The 26122-nt window shown below is 40.8% G+C and overlaps 1 pseudogene; it reads left to right on the top strand.

The window, feature by feature from the left end:
* Positions 1 to 15942: 15942 nt before the first annotated feature.
* Positions 15943 to 24708, top strand: LOC110550031 (uncharacterized; annotated as a pseudogene).
* The last annotated feature ends 1414 nt before the right edge of the window (positions 24709 to 26122 follow it).

Genomic DNA, 26122 nt, shown 5'->3' with positions numbered 1-26122 from the left:
TGGATAGATGAGAGAGCAAAAGAAAGCTCCTTGGAGTGGCAGCTTCTTATTCACAGAAGATGATTTGAGTTCAACTGGTGTGAAAGATGAGGGTGTGTATCTAAATATGACTAATAGTGAAGAGGAAAAAAAAATACATAGGCCCAATAAAATTACCAAGCTAAAGTCCTATTAGCTGACTAGCTTTAGGGACCCTCCAATTGCAGTGGATAAAGCTGCTATTTTTGTTTTCTCCACAACTCCATCTTCCATTTTTCTAGGATGTTCTATGTGCTCCCCTAAATAATCACCAGCATCTCTGCTACAGATGTGCGTTGTTGGTGGATGAAGAATTCCATGCACTTCTAGGGCCACCTTGCTAAGGAAACAGCTAACAACAACAACAACAACAAAATCTATGCTGAGGATTCATCTTAATCCCCAAATAATATCAACAATAAAGAAGTCAAAAGTGCCCAGCAACAAAGCGCTGACTCACCAGCATGAGGAACTGTGTCCAGATACCCAGAACACAAATAATATCCAATAATACATCCAGATGTGTAGCCCCAGCATTGGTAAGGACATAGTCCAGTCTGGAAGTTCACTGACAATGAGCCTGTGATGGTGAGCTCAAGGTTCAGTGAGAGGCCCAGAGCCCATTTCTTAGGAGGTTCTTATTGATCAAGGAGTGTAAACCTAGGCCATTTTTTCCTACTTGGTTGAACAGATTATTTTTACGATTCTTAAAAAATAAAATAAGGTAGAGAGTGGTCAAAGACAATACCTGATGTTGACCTGTAACCTATACACGTGTGCAAACACATAAATAAATGAACAAAATGTCCGTCAACAACGAAGTAAACACACACACACACACACACACACACACATACAAATACAATGTAGTTAGGCTATGAACTGGAGCCACACATGTTAATCCATATTTAAAGCTATTTAATTTTAAAATATTGTTTTAATTATAGAAAATTTCTTTAAAATTGATGACGAGGGATGTCTAAGCTGACACAGAGAAGAAATAAAGAACACAAGCTATTATTTGATTCCAAGAGTTTTAAAAATATTACAGAAAATAGTTTTTTAAACTGATAAAATAAATTGCCATTTGGTGAATAATGTATGCATAAGCACACACATAATATACTTGAACAAATGTCTTAAACTTCTCATCTGACTAAATTATCACCTGTTTTAATAGTTTACATAAGAGGAGTCTGCACTTACAATATTTCTTTAACACTAAGGTGCATCCACAGGATGGCGGTCTCCTCTCAAAGACCCAGAAGCGATTTGTCATGTGGTTCTTTGGGTATAATTGGGACTTGGGTGGGGCTCAGAGGGAGGAGGAGGACTTTTGATGTAGCCCTACTTCTTTCTAATTGGATGAACCATCTGAGGTTTTTCTTTTTATGCATCTTCAAGCATAAGAATTTAAACTGCCTAAATGCCACTTCTTCTGTGATGCTTGAAGTAAGAATCTTCAGTAGAAACAATATGTCCCCTTTAAGGGTTTCACTAGTGGTCCTCTGGCTTCAACTGAGTGGTGAGTTTGACCATGCTATGGGAACATAAAAATATAATATATGAAGATGTTGCCTATTTTAGGCTGGAGAGTAGAAATATTGATGTTCTCATACTGTAACAAAAGTAGGTGGGAGGCCGAGGGAAAGGCATTCTGGAGTGCTAGCATCCACATGCCTCCAGTCCTGTTTGCCTGACCTTTGTCTTTCTGCACAGGGGTGAGCAGCCAGCAGAAGGTGCAGCAGAAGCCAGAATCCCTCAGTGTCCCACAGGGAGCCATAGCCTCACTCAACTGCACTTTCAGTGATAGTGCTTCTCAGAACTTCTGGTGGTACAGACAGCATTCTGGGAAAGGCCCCCAGGCACTGATGTCCATCTTCTCCAATGGTGACAAGGAAGAAGGCAGACTCACAGCTCACCTGAATAGAGCCAGCCTGCATGTTGCCCTGCACATTAGAGACTCCCAACCCAGTGACTCTGTTGTCTACCTCTGTGCAGTGAGCACACAGTGCTTCCCAGGCACCTGTAGCCTGCACACAAACATGCTGTGCTCAGCAAGGTCTGAACTAGAATGCAGAGCAAACATAGGGTGGAGAAATTCTGATTGTTCTCCTTGTCCTCCATATACAATGGGAATTAAGAGCCACAGTAGGAGAGTTTGACTTATAGGGGAAATACTTTATTATTCTGAGAATGTGTGATACACATACTGGTGTGGCTGAAATATTTTTCACTTGAATTTAATTGAAAACATTTCATATATAATCTTCTGATTGTGGTTTTCCCTTTCCCCATTTTCTTTCAGATCCTCCCTACCTCCCCACACAAGAAATACTACACTTGCTTTCTCTCTCTGTCTTTAGATGACAAACAGGAAAATAAAAATTTTAGAAGAAAGAAGAAACACACAAACACAGACAAATAAAAACAAAAAGCATAAAAACACAAATTTGGAAACTGTAATATACAAGCAAAGAACAGAAAATATTTTTTAAATGCCCAAACAAAGCAATCTGAGACCAAAAAAAAAAAAATCTGCAAAACTACCACTGAGTTAGTTTTGTGTTGGCTAGGAGTGTAGCGTATTCCCAACTGTGGTTTGTGTACCCAGTGAGACTCTGTTGGAGAAAATTAATTTTTCCTTTGCAAACACATGTCAGTTCAAGATATCTTCTCGTTTAGGGATGGCAGCCTTTGTCCACGTCCCACTCTCAGCCCTGAACCTGTGCAGACCCTGCACATGCTGCCGCATTCTCCCCGAGTTCATACATGAACAAGCTCTGTGGTCATCCATATGCTATGGCTCTTATGCTCTTTCCATTTCCTCTTATTCAGGGTTCCCTGTGCACTGGCTGGAGCGATTAGATGAAGACATTCCATTTAACATTAAGTCTTCCAAAAACCTTTCACTCTCACATATTTTTTAGTTGTGGATTTCTGTATTATTTCCCATCTGCTTAAAGAGGAAGTTTCTGTGGTGATAGCTGAGTGAGATACCGATCTAGGAGAACAGCAGAGTGTCATTAAGAGTAGTTTTGTTGTTATGTTCCTTTAGCAGAACAATAGTATTTGGTTTTCCCCTGGGCCCATGGTCTATCCAAACTGAGGTTCACTGACCGAGCAGTGTCAGGCATGAGTTCCGTCTCATGGAGTGGGCTTTAATTCCAATCAGAGTGTAGTTGGTTACTTCCACAATTTTTGTGCAACTATTATGGCAGTATATTATGCAGGCACTGAAGATTAGAGGGTTTATTGCTTGATTAGGGCCTATCTTTTCTTCTGCTAGTATCCAATGTAACTTCCAGTATCCTGAATGATATTCCACTGGGGTGAAAGCTCTAGTTAGGCACTAGCTCATCTTTTCCATGTTCAATGAGATATTTAGATAGTTGTCTTTGGCAACAGGACCTTACTATCAGTTTGTGTGGAGCAACCAATTGCCTTGGCAATAGTCAGAGCTGTTTGGGGGTTTACAAGGGGCCTCGTTATTTGACAATTCAGCTAGATGTAAGCCATTACTAGCATTAGAGGTTTTAGTTAATGGAAAACAACAACAACAACAAACATCCAGTTAGAGCTTTGTCTCCTTCCTTTTTTTGTGACTGCATTTCAATTTCTTTTGTATAGCATGTATTTTAAGAAGCTCCTACAATAGTAGGTTTTCATAGAACTCTTCAAATCACACTTAGTATTAGTTGTCCCTACCTGTATTCCCTCCCTTCTCCTCTTTCATCTCCCTCCCATTTAGTTCTTCCACTCTACTCCACAATGCCCATATTCCATAACTATATATTCTATTTCCTCTTCATTGACAGATCTTCCCCTATCTGCTAGCCCCTTATTCTGTTCCTAACCTCTGAGGTCATGTGGATTGTAGCATGCCTATCAAAGGCTTAAGAACTAACATCCTCATAGAAGAGAAGGCCTGCATTTGTCATTTAGGATCTAGGATACCTCACTCAGGATGATTTTTCTAGCTACATCCAAATTTACCTATAAATTTTATGATTTCTTTGTTCTTTGTTATCAGCTGAATAATATTCCATTGTGTAAATGTAACACATTTCATTATCCATACATTTGTTGATGAATATCTAGTCTGTTTCCAGTTTTTGCATATCACTAATAGAGCAGCCCTGAGCATGAGTGAGCAGGTGTTCCTGTAGTAAGTTTTAGAGTCCTATGGGTAGATGATCAAGAGTGGTATAACTGGATCTTGAGAAAGATCTGTTTCCAGCTTTTAGAGGAAGTAATACACTGACACTGTAGTAGACATAAAGGTTTGACTCCCCCCACCAATGGATGATTGTTCCCAGTACCCCACTTGCTTGGCATTTGCTATCATTTGTTTTATTGACCTTGACCATTCTTACTGTTCTAAGTTGAAACCTCAAAGTATTTTTCTAATTTACATTTCCATGATTGCTAAGGTTATTGAACATTTCTTTAAGCATCTCTTGAGAACTCTGTTTAGTTCTGTAGCTTATTTTTTAAATTAAATTATTTGTTTTCTTCCATGTTCAGTGTTTTTAGTTCTCTTATACTAAGTCTCTATCATATGTGTAATTGGTAAAGATATTTTCCCATTCTGTGGCACACTCCTTTGTCTGAATTTCTAAGATGTTTGCTACCAAGAAACTTCTCAGTTTCATGAGGTCCCATTTTTTATATTATTTATGTATTATTAACATGGTTCGTCTCAGTGCCTGTGCTATCAATGCCCTCTTCAGAAAGTCTTTTTCCTGTGCTAAGGAGTTCAAGACTTTCCCACTTTCTCTTCTATCATGTTCAGCATATGCAGTTTTATGTTGGTTCTGAGGTTCTTGATCTAGGTGGAGTTGAGTTTTGTGCAGGGTGATGGGTATGGCTCTATTTGCATTCTTCTACATGCAGCCATTCATTTGGCCAGCACCATTTGTGTTTATCACCTGTAGAAGTTTTTGTTGTTGTTGTTGTTGCTTGTGGAATTCCTAGGGTCTTTTATGTATAAAATTATATTATCTCTGTAAGGACCCCCAAGACCAAGTTCAGAGCACAAAGAAGATTTATTTGCAACAGAGGGACAGAGGGACAAAGGGCAGGGAGTAAGAGATAAAGAAAAAGGACCGATGATGGATTGTAGGGGAGGGGAGCAAAGGACTGTCTCTAGATAGAGAGAAAACAGAATTGGCCCATAGGCAAATGACAGTTTATAAAGAGAAAACTCCATGTTAGGATGATGTGTTTCATTTTAATTGGGCATGTTAATTAGGTGAGTCAAAGGGGGCTTTTGACTGCTGGACTTCAATACATTGATAGCAGGATCTATGTAATCAGCCTCTGGAGGAGAAAGTGGCCAAATAAGGGAATGGACCTTGGTGGCTAACTTTAGAAAAGTAATCTAATGGTTCTTTTTTCATTTTTATTAATCAATTCAATTTACATCTCAGTCATAGGCTCCTCCCTCCTCTTTTCCTAGCTCCACCCTCCTTCTCATATTCCCACTCTCCTATTCCTTAGAATAGGAGATTTCCCCTACCCAGACACCCCAGCTCATCTCTTCACCTGAGGACTAAGTTCAGCTTCCTCCCCTGTGGCCTGGTAGGGTGTTCCCATCAGAGGAAAGTGATCAAAAATCAGGCAACATAGTCTATGTCAGAGATATTCCCCACTCTCCTACTAGTGGGTCCACATGAACCCTAAGATGTACATTGGCTACTTATATATAGAGGATGTAGGACCATCCCATGCACTGTCCTTGGTTAGTGCTTCAGACTCCATAGGCCTCTCTGGGTCCTATTGATTGGCTCTGATGGTCTTCTTGCGGAGATTTGTCACCTGTAGGACCATTTCTCCTCCCACCCTTCCCCACCTCTCTTTTCCAGTAGACTTCCCATGCTTTGTCCAATGTTTGGCTCTGAGTCTCAGTATCTGTTTTCAGTCATTCATTGTTGGGTGGAGGCTCTAAGAAGACAACTCTGGCAGGCTCCTGTCTGCAGGCATACCAGAGTATCGTTAATAGTAATAGACGTTGGCTTCACATGCTGACAAGGATGTGGAAAAGGGAGAACACTCCTCCATTGTTTGTGGGAGCGCAAACTTGTACAACCACTTTGGAAATCAATCTGCTGCTTTCTCAGAAAACTGGGAATAGCCATATCTCAAGACCTAACTATACCACTCCTGGGCATATACCAGAAAGATATAACAAAGACATTTGCTCAGCCATGTTCATAACAGCTTTATTTGTAATAGCCAGGAACTGGAAACCACCTAGATGTACCTCAACCAAAGAATGGTTAAAGAAACCATGGTGCATTCACACAATGGAATATTACTCAACCATTAAAATAAGGAAATCATGAAATTTGAGTACAGATGGATGGAACTAGAAAAGATCATCCTGAGTGAGGTAACACAGACCCAGAGAGACACACATGGTATATACACAAGGTAGGGGGATCTCCTATTCTAAAGAATAGGGGGATAGGGGAGTGGGACTGGGAGGAGAGGAGGGAGAAGCCTATGATTGAGATGTATACATATAAGCAGCTTTTATTCCTATAGTACAGGATAGACATTTCACAATGCACAAGCCCCAAGGAGACAAGTAACAAGGAGGACCCAAGGGAGGATGCATGAATCTCACTTTGAAAGGGAAAATAAAATAGAAATGAGTAGTAGTTGAAGAGTGGAACAGGGAGAAAAGGTAGCACAGAGAGAAATAAGGGTAGAGATCAGACCTGGAGAGAATAGGGCCAGGAGGGCAGAAGGCCTGCAGAGAAAATAGAAATGGTAAGTGGGGGCATCGCTGTGACAAGCTGCAGACCTAAATCAGAAGAGGCTTCTGGGAGAATATGAGGGTATTCTAGCCAAGACTCCTAGTGCCTAAGACTGAAGAGTACACCCTTTATCTAGACAAGTCTCCTAATGGATGGAGGAGATCACCAACCCACTGACAAAAGCCTCAATCCAAAACTTACCATACCTCCAAGACCAGCTAAGACAAAGATAGCACAGATAAAGCAGAGATTGAGGGACTGTCCAACCAATGCCAGGCCCAATCCTAAGATCCATCCCATGGAATCGATTGGGTTTTAGCAAGGCAGGTGAGTAGGAGAGAAGGGCAAAGCCTGCCAGAGCCATGTTTCCCATGCTGGGGCTGACTGGAGTCCATTCAATCTTTAAATAAAGATACGTAGAAATCTTCTTTGATACTATTTCTATCTCCTTGCCCTCCTTCAGTTGTCTTGTTGCTCCAGCTAAAAATTCAAGTATGATATTGAATAGATACAAAGAGAGTGAACATCATTGTCTTCCTCCAGGTTTTAGTGGAAATGCTTTCGGGGTCCTTTCCTTTGGTTTGATATTGGTTATGGGCTTGCTGTAAACTGCCTTTATTGTGGGGAGGTATGTTCCTAGCCTCTTTAAGACTTATCATGAAGGGGTGTTGAATTTTGTCATAGGCCGTTTCTGCAGCTAATGAAATGATCATATGTTTTTGTCTTCCAGCCTGTTCACATGCTTATGTTTATTGATTTATGTATGCTGTGCTATCCCTGCATCTGTTGGATAAAGCCTACTTCATCACAGTAGATAATCTTCTTGATGTGTTCTTGAATTTGGTTTGGAAATATGTTATTGAAATTGTTATCATCTATGTTTATAAGTGATATTGATTCCTAATTTTATTTTGTTGGGCCTTTTGGTGGTTTAGGTATCAGGGTAATTATGGGCTTTTAAAGAGAATTTTCTATTATACAGACTATTTTGGGGAATATTGGATTTAATTATTCTTTGAAGCTCTGGTAGAATTCTGACCTGAATCCATCTGGCATAGGCCTTTTTTTGTTTGGGATACTTTTAATTACTGCTTCTATCTAACCAGGGTTCTGGGTCTTTTTAAATTGTTTACCTGATTTTGATTTTGAGATCTAATATAGATCAAGAAATGTATTTATTTATTTAATTTTTCTTGTTTCATGGAGTAGACATTTTTTTTTTACAATTTCCCCAAATTTTATTTTATTTTTTTCTGCTTTTTTTTTCTTTATTAACTACACTTTATTCACTTTGTATCCCCCCTGTGGGTCTTTCCCTCCTCCCATCCCAATCCCTCCCTCCCTCCACCCTCTGCATGCATGCCCCTCCCCAAGTCCACTGATAGGGGAGGACTTCTTTTCCTTCCTTCTGATCCTAGTCAATTCGTTCTCATCAGGAGTGGCTGCATTGTCTTCTTGGAGTACAGATTTTTAAAGTATGTCATCATATTTCTTCAGATTTCCTTGGTATCTGTTATGATGCTTCTTAATTGCCTCTAAAACTATTAATTTGGATCGATCTCTGTCTTTTGTTGGTTTGGTAAGATTATCAATCTCAAAAAACTAACTCTTCACTTCGTTAATTCTTTCTATTGTTTTGTTTCTATTTTATGGACTTCAGTGCTGACTTTATTTCTTGCCAAGTACTCTTTTCAGGTGTTATTTTTTTCTTTTTGTTCCAGGGATTTCAGGTATGACAACCAACTGCTAACATGAAATCTCCCCAATTATCATTTTTAATGTAGATTTGTAATGGTATGAACTTGCCTCATAGAACCATTTGTACTGTGTCCCATAGGTTTGTGCTTTTATTTTTATTCAATTTTAAAAGATTTTTAATTTCTGCCTTAACCCATTTTTCATTCAGTAGTGAGTTGCTCCATTTCTATGAGTTTGTAAACATTCTGTTGCTGATATCCAGCTTTAACCCACGGTGGACAGTTAGAATTGAGGGTGTTACTTTAATTGTCTTTATATCTGTTGAGACTTGCACATCCAAGTATGTGGTCATTTATGAAGAATATTCCATGAGGTACTAAGAATGTATGTTCTTTTGTGTTTAGGTGAAGTTTTCTGTAAATATCTGCTAGTCCACTTGATCTAGAATGTCATGTAATTCCAGCCTTTCTATGTTTAGTTTTTGTCTGGCTATTCTGTCTATTGGTGAGAGGGAGGTATTGAAATTACCCACTCTAACTATGTGAGGGTCAATGTGTGATTCTAACTGTAGTGATGTTTCTTTAAGGAACGTGGGTGTCCTTGTGTCTGGTACATAGTGTTTAGAATTGCACTAACCTCTTGGTGGATTTTTCCTTTGATGACTATATAGCGTTCTTCCATCCCTTCTGATTAGTTTTGGTTTGAAGTTTATTTTGTCAGATATTAAAATATCTACACTGTCTTGCTTCTTAGGTTTATTTGCTTGGAATATTTTTTTCAAGATGCAGACATTCAAGAAATTTACTTGTTGCACTTGACTTGAGGCCCAGGACATGAGAGGGAGTCCATGACCTACACTAAGTATAAGGTCAGGAACTTGAGACTGGATATCCAAGAGACCTAGAGTAGAAGCAAACATGACTGGCAAAAAAAAAAACCAATTACATAATTTCTAACTATATTCTGATATAGCCATGGTGCCTTGTCTAGTCATCATCAGAGGGCCTTCCTCTGGCAGCATATGGAAGTGGGTGCAAAGACCCACAGCCAGACATTATATGGAGAGAGTGAGTCTATATTGGTGGTCTCTATTAGGTTTCTTCCCTAGGAGCTCTGGAAATCCCACAGAATAGGAGGAGAGGAGACTGTAGCAATCTGAGGAGATGGAGGACACCAGGAGAACATGGCCCACTGAATCAACTAAGCAGGTATCACATGGGCTCACAGAGGCTGAAGATACAAACAGGGGCCGGCGAACTAAAGCCCAACAGTGACAATCAAATTCTGTAGCCCAGCAGTGACAATCAAATTCTGTAGCTCAGTGCTCAGTATCTAAGACTCACTCATGATTGTGGGCTCCCAGGAATCTGGCTAGCCTCAAAATTCTGCTCTGCCATGCACAATCCAGGTAGCTTATCAGTTAGGCTCAGGCCTGCTCCACTACACAGCTGCCTTGGTTCTCCGCAGTCATCCTGCAGTCCTGGCATCTCCAATACACTGGTGTATTCACTAAAACTTAGGCTGTACCTTCACCAATGGCCTCTCCTTTCTTCTTCAGAGACTAAAACCATGCCACATCTTTCCAAGCGTGTTTCTCTTCAATCTACCACCTTCCATATTGCCAAAAACACCACCACATGGAAGGCTCTTGCACTTTACTAAGTTTGGATTTTAGTGTGGCCTTGGCCTTCTCTGGACCAGGACATCATACAGAGGAAATACTACCCAGATTTTTTTTTTCTCAGTGATGCTGGTCTCTTTTAAATCACAACTATTTTGCAGCCCCGGATAACCAGCATCAATTGTCACAGTAAAGCAAATTTTTCACTTCATTGTTTCTTGTCTCTTGTTAAGTTAACCACAGCTGATCCTTCAGCTCTCGCTATCCAGAAACCACAACTATAGTCACTGGTGAAACAGTGTCACATATGTTATATGGGAGTAATCAGATGGTTTCTGATTGTATTTAAAGCTTGATCCACAAGATGGGATCTCTGCCTGGTACCATGACTTGGTGAGTCATGTCTTCAGAGATGGAGGCCCTGAGGGGCCGTGGTCCCCCGGCAATGCACATACTTGACAGCACTGAATGAACTTGCGAGGAAGAGAGACAGTGCATGCAACCGGGAGGGAAATTAGCAGAAAATAGCCCAAGGAGAGATCCTAGGACACTATTATTCTGCTATAAATAGACTTAGCAATACACTGTCCCTTAACTTCTTACCTGATACCCATGGATTAGTGCATCTCTCAACCTTTACCAGAGAAGCTTCTATTTTTCAGTAGTTGCTATTAATACAGAAACAAGCTGTCCTTTGGGGTGCACAGAATAAGAGATTGTAGAGTGTTCAGCAGTAAATGGGAAACTGTATCATACACTTCACCCAGAAGTTCAGGTATCATAGCAGAGGAGAAGTAAGGAAAAGTATCAGAGCCAGAAGATTAGATGTCTGTAGGGAAACATTATTTCTATGACACAAATGTTGTAGTTGATTATTAATATCTACTATAGGTTTATCTTCTAGTAATGCTGCTATTAATCCTCAGCAGCTATATAACCAAATCACCACACAGAGACTGGGTTTTTAGTTAACCTAGAACACAATGCTGAGCAATATTTACTCCCTCCTAAACCTCCAAGCCCTCAGTTTCCTAACATTTAGATTTCCCACATGATACTTGCTTTTTGTGAAATCTTAGGTCTGGTTCATGCTCCAAGTCCTCCAAGCTCTCTCCTCCAGCTCTGCTCTCCTGCTCTCTTCTCCTCCTGCTCCTCCTCCTTCTCGCCCCTTCCTGTTCTCTAGCTCCTCCCCTCTTTCCTGTCCTCTGGCTCCTCCCATAGCACAACATTGTATCTAGTTGCTTTATTTGTGTCCTGTTTACACAAGAGTTGAGACAGGATGCTTATAGTGAGTATCACAATGCAATATCCAGATTGAAACCAGAGAGTTGGGGGTGGGGAAATCAGCATTTGAATTAACAAGGGTAAGGTATATACATTTTAAAAGAACATTATACCAATACACAACAGTACAACTGCTCACATGAACTCACAGTGGCTGGGATTTCATGCACAAAATCCCTGTGTGAGCGGGGGTGGGGCTCATGGAGCCTCCCCCTACTTGAGAAACTATTGGCAATTAATGGCTACTGGGAAGGTAAAAGTCACTTTTCTTCAGACACTAGGTGGCCACATGGCCATGCACATACTTGACAGCACTAAATGAACTTGGTAGAAAAAGAGAGAGAGTATGCGCCAAATTGGAAGGGAAAAGTGGTAAATAGGACAGGAATATGAAAGGTGAGGATGGGGGTTGATTAGATCCAATCACGTTTATATGGATGTGAAAATATTTGATAAAATGATGTTGTAAAAGGAAATAGATGAAATACACTAATTTAATGAAAGAAGGTACCTTTTTTAGGACACGTAGGTGAAAAGCTCCCCAGAATACTTCCTTGTGATTGGAGATTCAATGTGAGCTATCAGATCCTTTTCTCAAAAGGGTCCAAGGCCTGAGAAGAGCCCAGAAGTGTGCTCACATGGTCTGAAGTTATAGATCATTCTCAAAAAGTGAAACATTTTGAAGGATTTTCCCCTTCACATTCCTCTCTATTACATTTTTATTTGCCAGGTGATGATAAAGCAGCCTTAAACATATTTGGATATGGCCAGGGTGAATGGCTGAGTTGGACTTATTCATGTAACTCACCACCTCTTTGTTGTAGACTTAGGAGTTGCCACCAAGATTTCGCAGCCTTTAGCTAACTCTGGTTTACATTATAAGTTTTTGCTTCTTGGTTCCTTAATTCAAAGTTATGTTGGTTTATTTCCAGTTTCTGGTGTTGGGACCTCTCTCCTGTCAACGTACTTCCAATATTCTTTCTGCTCTCACTGTTCACTGCTATCTCACTATGCACGCTGATCTGTCTAAAGAGGATTCTGTCCTTTGTGTTCTTCCTTGGGCACAAAATTGCCTCATTTGAAAGGTACCTGTTAAGTCTCAGAATATATGTACTTTTTTGCACAATGGAACATTCAAAGTACATCCCAAGAATGAGGACACTAAACGTGGTAGTGAGATTAGAGGGAGATACTCACAGTGCCTGCCCCCTGGTGTGTGTTCATGTCACAGTATCCTGCAGTTGGAAGGACCTAAGATATGACAGGCATCCCTCTTGAGATTGGGTTACATTTCATTAAAAAAAGGCAACAAGATTTTGCATAAGTCTAATCATCCTGATACATGATGAATTTGACTTTGAGTTTCTCAAAAATGCAGATTATCTGTGGCAGGCTATCTGAGTATGTTATCTTCTTGAGACATTTAGGTGAATGATTTTGTCGCAGTTCCTAGCTGGCTCTTCTTATGGCAACACATTTTTTCAAGTTCCCTGTGGAGAGAAAGAGAAAATGCTGTCTTTATTTGCTTCGGTCAAACTGTGTACTCATGGAGCACCTTGATTATGTCATTTCGACTTTAGCAGTATAACATCATGTGTTTTTTCTGAATACTGGGGTTTTTCTGAGAGTTTCTTTAAAATATGTAAAGTTGTTATACTTGTCTCAAACTAAAACAGTTTGTTCCATTTTCAGTTTGCAACTTTATATTCTATTTTTTTAAAAAAATCACAGATTTTATGCCATAGAAAGAACTGCTCTTGTTCAGCTTATGATCAAGAAGCTTTGAAATTCAATCCTAGAAAGACAGTGAGAAAGAAACACACAGAAATGGTGAAATTGTATTTCTCAATTTGGCCCCTAGGGAACACTGCACTCTAAGGAGAGGATAGGGCTTTTATGCAGATTAGATCAAAGACACCAAAACCTAATGTATGTACAAGTCAAATGGTTGTTTTCACTAAACATATATTAAACAGTGACAGAATGGATCTCAGACTGGCCAAGAATGACATTTCATAATAGTTCAACCAATGTTGCTGCAGAGAAGGTATCTAAATCCCTCTGTCTTCCTCTCCCACTCTTTGGCTTTGTTTCCTGGGACTCTCCCAGGAGGAGAGAGCTGCTTCCTGCTCCCCTTGCTGACCTTGCTGAGCATCCTGGGCTTGGAGTGCTCTGTGAGTATGTCTCTGCTGTAGTTCATCTTCACAGAAAGAGCATGGTGCGGCTTCACTCAGGACAGAGACCCACCTGTGGCTTAGTCCACACAGCACTGATGCAGCAGGAGAATGCAGTGCCCAGGGGCTGCCCGACCTGATGGCTGCATCTGCGCATGTGCTGCAGCTGCTCTGGGGCTGAGGGGCAGCTGCTCATTTCTTGCCCCTCAGAATCCTTTCCTGAATGTGTGACAACCTCACCTGGGTCCCCAGTGCCTCCTGAAGCTTACAGCAGGAAGTGAGCCTGTCTCAGGAGTGGAGGGCTTTCAGACTGAGTGCGGGAAGGATGAAAATCTTTCCACCTGAGGACCGCCAGACAGTGGGAATGAGAGAGCTAGGTGATCCTCTGCAGAACTGGACACCAACCACCTGGACTGGACGCAAACCACCTGAACGCCCCCCTGCAGAGCAAGACACCAGGATACCAGCATCAGCACTTCCAGGGAGTTGGCATGTTCCCTGGGGGCGACAGTATAGACAGAGTGGGATCTTGGGAACTGCTTCCTTCCTACAGGATAGAACTTAGTTGCCACTTACTTTCTTCTCATTTTGCAAAGAAAAGATCTTATTCCTGAAGGACATTTATACCCATGTCAAAAGTCTATCCCAATTATCCTACAGAGTTCTCTTTGAACTTGAGCACATGAGTTGTCCCAGTACCATTTGTGGCAATGATGAGCTGAGGTGTTGTACGGTTGGCTGTGAGTTGTTTCACAGAAAATTCTGGGTTTCCTTTACTTTATTAGTTTCATTTCTTGAGCCATCACATTTGTAGTAAGAACTTTAAAAAATACTTCTTTATTGCTGTGAATGCACAGTACATTATTCCCTGCAGTCACCAAGCACCAATAGCACAGCAGCACTGTCTGATGTCACTCTGGAACACAGCACTCCTGCATTAGTTTTCCTCTTCCTCCTTATGGAGTCATTTGACAAATTGACACTCAAATTATAGCAAAGGTTAAATGTCATTTCAGATAAACATTGCATCTGTTTGAACACTTTAATAAAATAGCCTCTGATTACCCAAAATGTTTCAATGCTGCCTTAAGGAAAAAAACATTTAAAAAGCACCCCCATGGTGTAATTTAAGGCCAGACCTGGATTTGAACTCCCTGCTTCTCCCTCCCTGTGACTTCCATCATTCCATAATGCATGTATCTGTCTGTTGTATGAGTCTCTACCTGTTTATCCCTAGATGCTTTCTTGCCTTGCTTGTTCCTGAGTTTGTGTCTGTGTAGGTATGTCTCCAACAAAGGGGTTTTGTTCTATATTTATTGAACAGCACAAAAAGGATCACATGGAGAAGGAATGAAGGATACTTTACACAAATCTTTAGCAGAGTTTTATAAAGGGATAAGTCATTGATTCCAACCTACACCAAATGCCCCAGATCACAAGCAAACAGACATTTTTAAACAATTATCTGTATTTCCTCCTCCCACACCACAGACTCAGGCACTTATCTCTGTGTTGTCTTTAACATATATGGCAGCTATTATTTTATAAGATTGATTTCAACCTATGTTTGCTGTTTCTGGCATTTATTTTTATAACATGCATACACATGCATTATTTTGTGTTGGAAGCTTGGAAGTATCCATAATTAACATCAGAGCTATGCATTAACTTAGGTTGTAAAACTTGATTACATTGTTCTCTTAAAGGCAGGCTAAATAAACAGGCTAAGTACACTCTAGAATAACAGCTATAAGTCTTAAGGAACCATAAGGTATGTTAATAACTCTTGTGTGAGGTCCAGAAAAAGTTTCAGTCTCTTAGAGTGTAAGAGATATTTTTAGATGTGTTTGGCACAACACACATTTCATCTATTTCAAGATTGGGAATCAGTAAAAACGGTTAGACGCATTTTAATTTGTATGATTGGAATACACCTCACTTTATTTAATTCATAGATCACAAAGATTCTTTCAAAACACGCATCAGTTTCCAGGTGAAAAATTTAGTTGTTCCTCTTTTTAATGTTCTCCATTAAAATGCTCTCCATTTCATGTAGGTTAGATCCAATGACTTACTCCTTTGTAAACTCTGTTAAAGATTTGTGTAAAGTATCCTTGTTTTGCAGTTGAGACAAATTTCCTCAAAGATCATTCACAATGCTTATAATCTCAGAGCCATTTCAAATGTTCACACCCCCCTCCAACTGTGCTCCACCCAGACACTCAGGCAGGTCTGGTGTGGGAGGAGCTTCAGACTCTCCCAGCAGGGTCTGGCCTGGGAGGGTTCCTGGGTGCAGTTGACTGCAGGAGAAGGGACACTTCAACAGCCCCTACAGCCCAGGGGTTGGTTGCTTGCTTCTGTCTCCAGCAGTCCCACCAGCACCATGAAGAGGCTGCTGTGCTCTCTGCTGGGGCTTCTGTGCACCCAGGTTTGCTGTGAGTCTGGCAGTCCACATTCAGGGCACCTGAGGGGATATTACACATGGGGGGGGGAAGCAGCTCAGGAGTCCTGCAGAGCTCCCACCTTCTCAGAAGAACATGGGGGTGCCTTCAGGGCTCAGGGGACACTGCAATGACAGCCACCTGTGTCTCTGTTTCTAAATCAGGGGTAAAAGGGCAACAAGTGGAGCAGAGACCTGCGACCTTGGCTCTGCAGGAAGGAGAGAATGCAACACTGAAGTGCAACTTTTCCTCCACAGCAACCCAGTTGCAGTGGTTTTACCAAAGTCCTGGGGGACCTCTCATCAGCCTGTTTTACAATCCTTCTGGAACAAAGGAGAGTGGAAGACTGACATCCACGACAGTCACTAAGGAGCTTCGCAGCTCTTTGTATATTTCCTCCTCCCACACCACAGACTCAGGCACTTATCTCTGTGCTGTGGGTACACAGTGCTCCCCACACACCTGCAGCCTGTACACAAACCTTCAGCTGGGTGGGTATGGCCCTCACAAAAAATCAGGAAGCCCCAAAAGAACATCTGTCTAGTTCAATGTCCCTTTCCAGTACTGGCAGTGTTTCATTCTCAGTTAAGCTTTTGGCCTCACTGGTTCAGGACTTTGGTCTTAATCTTCATTTCTCAATATATACTCACTCCTAAATAAAAATGTCCAACTTGGAACAGAGAAGCTTATGGGAAGAACAAGTAAACATGAACTTTTTGGAGGGATTATAATATAATTTCAACGTTTCTCCTTTCCCTTTCCTCCCGTTAAAGGCTCTCATATAACCCTCTCCTTTATCCTTCAGAGTCATGACCTCTTTTAAAATAATATACATGTATATTATGTATGTATATATATATGTATATTATGTATGTATATATATATATGTATATATGTATGTATATTACTAAATATAACCTGTTTAGTCCATATAATGTCGTTTGTATATATGTTATATGTCTTTTCAGAGTTGATCATTTGGCACTGGGCAACCACAGTATTGAGCTTCAACCTACAAATATTTGTCTTTATACCCATTGACAAGTGTACTCTTCACCCCCATCAAAGAAAATTCTCTTTGCAGTAAATGGAGACCAGTATAGAAAACCACAACCAATTCAAACACAGAGCTGTAGAGCCCAGTCCTGGTGGATACATCTACAGCACACACACACACACACACACACACACACACACACACACACACACTCACAGCTAAGGCTCAGGTAACAGTGTGGAAGAGAGGGCAGAAAGATTGCAAGAGCCAGAGGATGGGGAAGGTTGCTGTGAGATTGTGTCTTCTAGTAGCATCGGTAGCACCAGAAAGCTGAACACATAAAGTCTCACCAATATGAGTGCTCAAACATGAGCTAAACAAGCATGGTGTCAGTGGACATGCCAAACTGGACAGGGAAAAGCCCACAGGGGCAATGTGAACATTTAAGCCACAATGCCCTGACCTCCCAAAATGTGCAAAGCAGAAGAAATGAAAATCCACAGCTGTCATCCATGCAAACTCTGCTGTGGACACTGCTGTCTCAAGCACATTCAGTCCTGACCATGGTGGAGCCCAGCAATGGCAGGCACCTGTGTCTGGCCTATTGATGCAGAATCACCCCACATGTTTCTATGCTGCTAAACAGATGTGAGCAGCACTTACGGTGTAGTTTTCCCTCCCTTGAGTCTTGTTCATATCGTGGAGTTTCAATGGGCTAGGAGCCCTGTATAATACTGTTCTTAGATACAAATGTGTTTAAAAGCATTCCATTTTCCTCATAGATCACCTTCTTTCTTTTTCCTGAGGATTCAACCCAGGGTTCCATGGATGCTAGAAAAGCCAAGCTGACCAAAATGAATACATAAGTGGGGAAAAGGTCCCAGTCCTTAGTGAGGAGCTATTGGCTGTTGACATATGATGAAGGAAGAAGAGTCTTCTTTGAGAATGTGTGTCCTGGCAGGTGTCCAGTTTCCCAGTGGATGGCCCCACACTCATCCAAATATGGCCAGAAAGAACTGGACTTAGGGGGAAAGAAAATGAGAAAGAGAAACAATAAAGTCAGAGGGAGAGATGTTTGGTATGGCGAAAGGAAATGGGAGGTATGTGAAATTTTCAAGGAATAACAAAATAATCCTTAAAAGAAATGAAAATACCAGCTTTTGAAATATAAAGAAAGATCCTGATAAATGTTTCATTGAAAAAGAAAGTCATGAGGGTTAAAATAAATGAAAGATGAAAAAGAGGAGGTGCTGAAACAGCCTCTTCCAGGAGCCAGAAAGGTGGAGACTGTTGTATCCATGGGGTAGATGGTCACTGAACTTGTGGACTCACACTCTTTGCTACGCTTTATGCTGCTTCTGATCCCACACTGAACAAGCAAGAGTCTGATGCCCAACAGAGGGGTCTTCGTTGCTTCTTTGTGTATCAGGCTGCTCTGTGTACCAGGATCCTCTGCTGTATACATTTAGCCTTCGGGTTCTGTGGACTAGGCAGATTTTCTTACTCTCTCAAGTCTCCCCATGTTGGGTGCCATGTGGGGCAGGTAATGTTTAGTTTGGGGGCTATGTCTCAAGTGCCTTAGGAGCATGGGAAACAGCATAGCCTTGAGATCCTACAACTACAGGATTGGTCCTTGTCCTTTCAAGACCTCCTGAGAATTAATAATCGTGCTTGAGGGACATATGCAGATCTCCTGATCTCTCCTGGAACTTCAGAATCTTTGATCTCTGTATCCAGGAATGATAGATTGGTGGCTCCAGAGTCTGAATGGCCTCAGTCTTAGAGCTGTCAAACCCCAGGTTGTTCTTAGATGATGAGGTCTCTTCTCAACCACTGAGAGGGGGTCCAAAATCGATATGCATTTTATGATTCTCCTGACTCCTGCACATTTTGGCTCCTTGGTGTCCAACTTTTCTGCTCTTCAAAACTTCCTCACTGGACCTTTCTTTACCCGCAGTTTGGCCAAATTATGGCTTCTTGGCCAGTCATGATCCCAAGTAGGTCACTATTAAATCATAGACTCTCTTTAGGAAGTACTGGACCTCTACTCTAAGTTATAACAAAATGGGATTTCTCTCCACCACCTGTTCACTGGATGAGTCACTGTCTCATGGATATCCATAAGCTGTACTTGTGGCTTGTTACTGCTGTGGGCTTCCCAAGATAATAGAGCTGTTTACCTTCTAGAAGCTGCTCTGGGGAGGATCTGGGAGGAGTTGGGAGAGGGGAAACCATGATCAGAATTTATTGTGGAAAAAAAATATTCAAGTAAAATAAACACCTGCTCTGGGCCCTTTGACCCCAACCAGAGAATTTGATGGACAAAGTTGTTTAGGTGACCTAATTGGGTTCCCCTTTTCCCTTTGCAGGGAGCCATTTTATATTTTAATTTATTTATTCACTTCCCTCCCTCACTTCTGTTCAATTCAATGGGATCAGGATTGAGCTTATCCTCTTTCCCTGTGGCCTGGTGAGGCAGCCCCCAACTGGGGGTGGGGGGGCATGATCAGAAAGCAGGCAACAGAGTCCTGTCAGAGACAGCCCTTGATCCTCTTACTAGGGAATCCACATGAAGCCTGAGCTGCCCATCTGCTACATCTCTGTAGAGGTCCTAGGTCCTGTTACACATGTTCCTTCATTGGTGCTTCACAAAGCCCTCTGGGCCCTGGTTAGTTGGCTCTGTTGCTCTTCTTCTGGAGATCCTGGCACCTCCAGATCCTTCTTCCTCTCAATTTTCCATAAGACTCCCGATGCTTCACCCAAAGCCTAGTGTTTGGCTCTGAGTCTCGGCACCTGTTTCAATCCACTGATGGTTGGTGCCTCTGGAGGACAGCTATGATAGGCTCCTGTCTTGATCCTTCCCCTTTGCCTCTTCCACTGTCTATTCTACTTCTATTTAATTGTTTTGTAGATTCTGAAGCTCTTCCTCTGATTTTGTCTTTGAGATTAATTCTACATTTTTCTTAATCTGACTTTATCTTACTAGCTCACACAAACAAAAATCCTCTAGTCTACCTTCTTATTCATAAGTCTCTAGTTAATTATTTTCTTATGAAAACAATTTTGTGGGAATTCTTTTGATATTTCATTGAATTTTTAGTAGGCCTTGGGGAAAACTAAAGCTATTGAATCTTCTAACTTATTATTGTGATTTATCTTTCTATTTACCTATCTTTGTTCAACTTTAGTTAATATTGTTTTGAATTTTGGGAGAGGGAAGAGGAATAGGGATCTTTGAGAAATCAGAATGCCAAACAAGCAATCAGGAGAAATAATTTGAAATATATTGTTCAAATAACTTTAGATATAATATGTACAAAGTTCTAATTCACTGAAAGAGAAAGAAGAACCAGTTTGGAAAAGGATAAATTTTTTTCATAATGAGTGTGGCTTACTAATAACTGCCTGAAAAGGTACTCTACTTTAGGGGTCAACAAAATATAACCCCTCTCAATTCTAGCCATCTTTCTACTGTTTAGATTTTTCTGAAAGAAAAAACATGGAAAAAAGAACTATATAGAGTGCTTAAAATTATCACTTAAAATTATCTAAATTTAAAGTCTCTATAAGACCATGTTTTGTCAGTGTGAATGGCTCATGCTGACTTGATTTTAACATGGGAGGAAAGGGAGCATAGACAGTGATAGAACTTGAGAGCCCACTGTGTGCTCTGCAAAGACCTCAGGGCAGGTGTGGTGCATATGTCACACTGCAGAGACATTGTTGGTCCCAAGTGTGTCTGGTATCCTAAGCAAGTATGCCAGATCTCGGTGAGGCACACCTCAGTACAGGACAGAAAGCACAAAACCTCTGCTCTCAACAAGGACAAAGCCTTTTCTATTGGAAGGAATATTGGTGCAGGAGGAAAACTCACTCATGCAGAGGTTTCTGCAAACAAACTTTTAGGAACTTTTAGCTTGACTGTTGGTGAAGAATTCCATGTTTGCCCACAGAGGGGCAGTGCTGTACCAAAGCACATGAACTTTTTTATTATTATTATTTATTTCATTGGAAAAGAAAAAGAAGGAAAAATTGTTGGGATATACAATTAGATGACAATTAAAGTAAACTATATGGAAGCAGAGCTCACGAAGAATAAAGATCACCGAGGATTAGGAAGCACAAACAGGTAACGTTTAGTGAGAAGGGTGTAAAAAAGAACAATTTCTACTAGTTTCATGATAGTTAAGGAATAAATTGAGATGTTTCTCATTCAGGCCTCAAATTAAGCTATTAACAATTTTCAGTAGACAATATAGTGATGAAATGTAGGTCAGCTACATCTCTGAGCATTTGTTCTTTTTAGTCTAATCTTGGATTGTGATAAGAAGCAGCAGTAGCTATGTTATAATCATTTACTATTTGCATTTAAATATTAGTGTTTAAGTTTAAAATAAAATCAATAGTTTATTTGTTCTGAGTTAAAGCCCTAATTAAGAAAGACATTACTTTAAAAATCTTATTTTTCCAAAATATTTCACATTTTATGATATTCCCATAGAAGCATAAATGTTAGCTGAGCTTATCCAAAAACTTATTTAATTTAAAATTTTTATAAATATTCCCTGTTACATCCTAATTGTAGCTCTCTCCCTCATTTCCTCTGGTCCCACCTTGTGTCCTTCTTCCCCCAATCTCCATCGCCAAGTCCTCAGAAAGGAGAGGCCTCCTCCCCTACCAACTGACTGCAGCCTATTTAGTCTCATCAGGACTCCCTGCATCCTCTTCCTCTGTGGCCTGGCAAGGAGTCACTGCCAGGAGAAAGTGTTCAAAGAGCAGGCAACAGAGTCAATGTCAGAAACAGCCTCTGCTCCCCTTATTAGGGTACCCACATGGGGACTGAGATGCCTATCAGCTACATCTGAGCAGAGGGTCTAGGTTCTCTCCATGCATGCCACCCTTGGCCCAGATTTGTTGGCTCTGTTGGTGTCCTTGTGGAGCTCCTGTCCCCTCCAGGTCCTGCAGTTCCCTACTATTCCATAAGACTCCCTGTGTTCTGCCCAAAGTTTAGCTGTGAGTCTCAGCATCTGCTTCGATCCCCTGCTGGGTGGAGTCTTTTAGAGGACATCTATGGTAGGCTTCTCTCCTGTATGTTATCATTCATATTCATCACAAGCAAAAGATTATTGCTAAAAACTAAGTTAGTATCACTCACCTTGCTTAAGTTAAATTAGAGATCAAATACAGTTATTGTTCTCTTTATCTTTTTTGAGTTGTTTGACCATAGCTATAGTCATTCTTTTGGGTCCATTGCCCAGAGATTATTTCATGTCATTTTTATTAAATGTTATTACTATGGAATATGTTGGTTTGGGAGGACATATGTTATATTGGGTTCACTCATTCTTTTCATTTCTGCACTTTATTCCTGTTACTTAAGCATCTGCAGTTAATTTGTTGGTTGGAATTTTCTTTTCTTTTTACTCACTTCATCTTTGTTGTTTCAGCAGAGTTCTTTACAGTGTTCAGGAGAAGCTAATTCATAGTGGGATTGAGTTGTTTGATTTCTTCAGTTTGGTTTTTAGGGTGTAAGACCTGGGGTCTCACAGCTCAGGAGTTTAAGATCACACCCTTCCCAGAAACTCCCCAGACCAAGACTCGTTGCAAAAGCAAGAGGTTTATTAACCATTGCACAATGGGGTCACCCCTGCTGGTCAGCAAAGAGTGGCACCCGGAGACAAAGGCCTTTAGGTTTTTAAAAGAAAAATTGCGGGAGATTTGAAGTTCTAGTTTTGGCAATTTAGGATTGGATGAGGAAGCTATAAAGTAATATAATTGGTTAGTCTTAGGTGCTCAAGCTTGGCCAATCCTGCCAAGTGTGGATGCAGATGCAATTTAAGGTGGGGGTGGTTAGCTCATCATTGAAGATTAGGGGCTGCAGACTTTTGGCTGCAGGTCAAAAGCTACTCAGAAGAAGTCTGGGTTCGTTGCTAAGAAATGCTATCTGAAAGACAAGGGTCTGGTCCTTTTTTTGCTGAGTGAAGGTCATTGCTTGCTTGCCTTTTTTTATATCTGTCCTCACAGATATGGTCACATTCCTCCATTCTCTGGAAAGGTACTAAGAGGCTTTAGCTTAACCTGAACTGAAAATTCAAAGCTATAGGCTTTAGAAGACATACAGTTTACAAAGTTAATCTAACCCTTTCAAGGGCTACAGACATCTTTTAATTGTCAACTACATTCTCCTAAGAGTTTGGGGCAAGTTCCTTCTGGCAGGATGAACTCCTCCTGTGTCTCAAAGCTTTATAAGGCAACTAGAAGATCTCAGTATGGCAGGTGACAGGGATTAGGGCCTCTGGGTCATGGGTTTTGGCTTGAGTCCCTAGAGACTGGGCTGGAATTTGACAAGTCTCAAAGGGAAAAGGAGGGGTTGGAAAGAGGTGGAAAAGCAGCCAAAGAACCTGAACTCATTGATCAGACTAGACTGGCAAACCAGTGAGTCTCCAAGCCTTCAGTATCTGCTCCTGAGTGCTTGGATTACAGATGCACCTCACAATGCTTAAGCCCAAATATAAGACCTCATGTTGTACAGCAAACAATTTACACACTGAAACAAAATCTCTACTGCTCCTAACAGCCAACATTTATTCCTCTTATAATTTCACAAGACATAAATCAATGAACAACTGCCAAAATTCTGATGGGTGGACTTTAATCCTGAGGTTTAGAAGCAGCTTTGTTAGTTGCAGAATTTAAATAAGTCCTAACTACCCTGTAAGGAAGAAAAAGGTGTTAACATTGTTTTCAATAACAGCATTTTCACAGAAAACACAAAACTGTGAGGTTTTATAACATCAAATTATATTAGATTCTGAATGGAGAAAATTAAATACATGTTAACACTTAGTAAGTATTTCTGCTCAACATCACTGCTCAGCAGGGACAGATATTCTCAAGCTTCCTTTTAAGTGCTGTCTCTTCTAATTACCAGAAAAGACAAGCCAGCAAGTAAAAGTCTGTGGTGAGCTGCATTTTTTTTCTCTTTGTACTTAGAACTTGTGATCATACAAAACCCCGTTTCCTGGTTGGGGTGCAGTGTAAGAACACAGGCGAGAACACACATACAATTGCCAGGCACTCAGACATTGGATGCTGAGCAGAACAGAGCAGCCAGACACACTGATGCAGAGGGACCTGTGTCACATGCCTCTCCGAATCCTTGTCTCCTGTTGGTGGCCTTGGCCTTCTCTGGTATAGATGTTTACATATAGCTAAGGATCCTAAGCAGGATGCTCTAGGCATATGGTGTTTTTTTTTTTTTTTAAGGCCAACTGCATAGGGATTGGGGAAAACAAGCAGAAGTTATCTCTTGGTCTTAGGTTAATCGAATTCCTATAAGTTTTTATTCTCAAATTTACAGGCTCATCTCTGTTCTCTAATTGTTCCCACAGACTTCTCTATAGCCCAAAAAGTGACTCAAGTACAACCAGCTATAAACAAGCAGGAAGGGGAACAGGTCATCATGGACTGTTCCTATGAGACAAGTATGAGATTTTACCAACTTTATTGGTACAAACAACGTCCTAGTGGAGACATGATTTTCCTTATTCATCAAGTTTCATCTTATCATCACAATGAAAGCAGTGGCCGCTATTCTGTCATCTTCCAGAAGTCAGCCAAGTCCATCAGCCTCATCATTTCAGCCTCACGGGTGGGAGATTCAATTAAATATTTCTGTGCCCACGTGGAACCAGTTCAGTGTCTGAAGTAACAGCACAAGCTGAACAAAAACTGGAGCTCCTTAAGCACAGCGCATCGCAGGAGCCCAATTGAGAAGAACACCTGCACATGATGAACAGGAAGGTTCCAACCTGCAGTATGCATAAGAAGTGTCTAACTAAAACACACTCCTATGAAATTTGGAAACAGTCATTGTTTTCTCCTAATATTTCTTAAAACTTTTAAGCAAAAAAATGGTCATAAAATCTATGAAAAATATTTCTATAATCAAAAATCTTACACTGGAATGACTTTAACTGTTGTTTTCTCTTAAAGATACATGATAACAACATACACCTAGGTCTGTGTATCTGGGCTAAAAAGAAAAGAACATAATTTCTTCATGAAAGTTAAACTCAGAGAGGCAGAGCCATCACAAATGAAGCAGTCAAAGACACTTGAAGTTGCAAATCTTTGTCTTTGTGTCTGGTGCTGAGTCTGAATCACCACAGTCAGCTAGACCAGCAGTGGGGAAGGATGGCTATATGAGGGTAGCACATGGATGCACCATGACTTGTGAAGATACAGTGAGTCCATAAGACTACTTGGAACCTAGGAGAACAAGCCTGTCTGTTTTACAGCAGTTTCTTTGAAATGTAAACCTTCAAAAATGGAGGTAGTCTTAATTAGGATAATAGACTATTTTAAGGCAGGGTGTTGGAGGGGAGGTGAAACAACTGAATGTCTTGAACAGAAGTGAAACATCCTATCCCAAAAGACACGTTTTGTGCTCAGAAAAGCGAGCAACTCAGAAGTTTGAGGAAGTCCCCAAAACTGACTATACTCAGTAGGCTTCTCCCTCCATAGGCTTGTATAAGTAAAGCAGTAACAAGTGTAAGGAGACACTCTTAGATACGCTGAGCTGTCTAGACAAAGGAGACATCACCTGAGTGGTTTGGAAAGAGGTTTAGACCAATGGAACTAAGTGGAAATGGCACTCTCTCACCTGATGAATTGGCTGCAGGTTCTATAGTGCACTTCAGGCTTCCAGCTTTTATGAGCTGCCACCCTTACTTAAATAGGTTTTTACGATGCAGCTGCCATTGAGACATTTCTGCTCCTGCAAGTAAGCACTCAGATATTCTTGTAGGTTAGCCCCCAAAACACTCTCTGTCTCATCAAGTTGGCCTTCGGTGGTATCCATTATGTACACTGTTGTTAGTTCCCTATCTGGAGTGAATATACATTTGTCTACATCTCACCAGAAATAATGTCACACAATATTCCCTCCTAAATCTCACTTCTTAGAAGAACTTCAGAAGAAACAGTGTCATTTGCTAACATACTACATTGATACTTAACACAAGACCAAAATAAAAATTTAAAAAAAGGAAATAAGAAAGAAGGAATCAGCAAGAAGTGTAGCTGGCAGATCATGAACAGATATGAGCCATCCCAATGTCAAG

Source organism: Meriones unguiculatus, chromosome 9 (assembly GCF_030254825.1).
Source record: "Meriones unguiculatus strain TT.TT164.6M chromosome 9, Bangor_MerUng_6.1, whole genome shotgun sequence".
Lineage (NCBI taxonomy): Eukaryota > Metazoa > Chordata > Mammalia > Rodentia > Muridae > Meriones > Meriones unguiculatus.
Note: the sequence above shows the minus strand (reverse complement) of the source record. Positions and strands in the feature narration are given on the sequence as shown.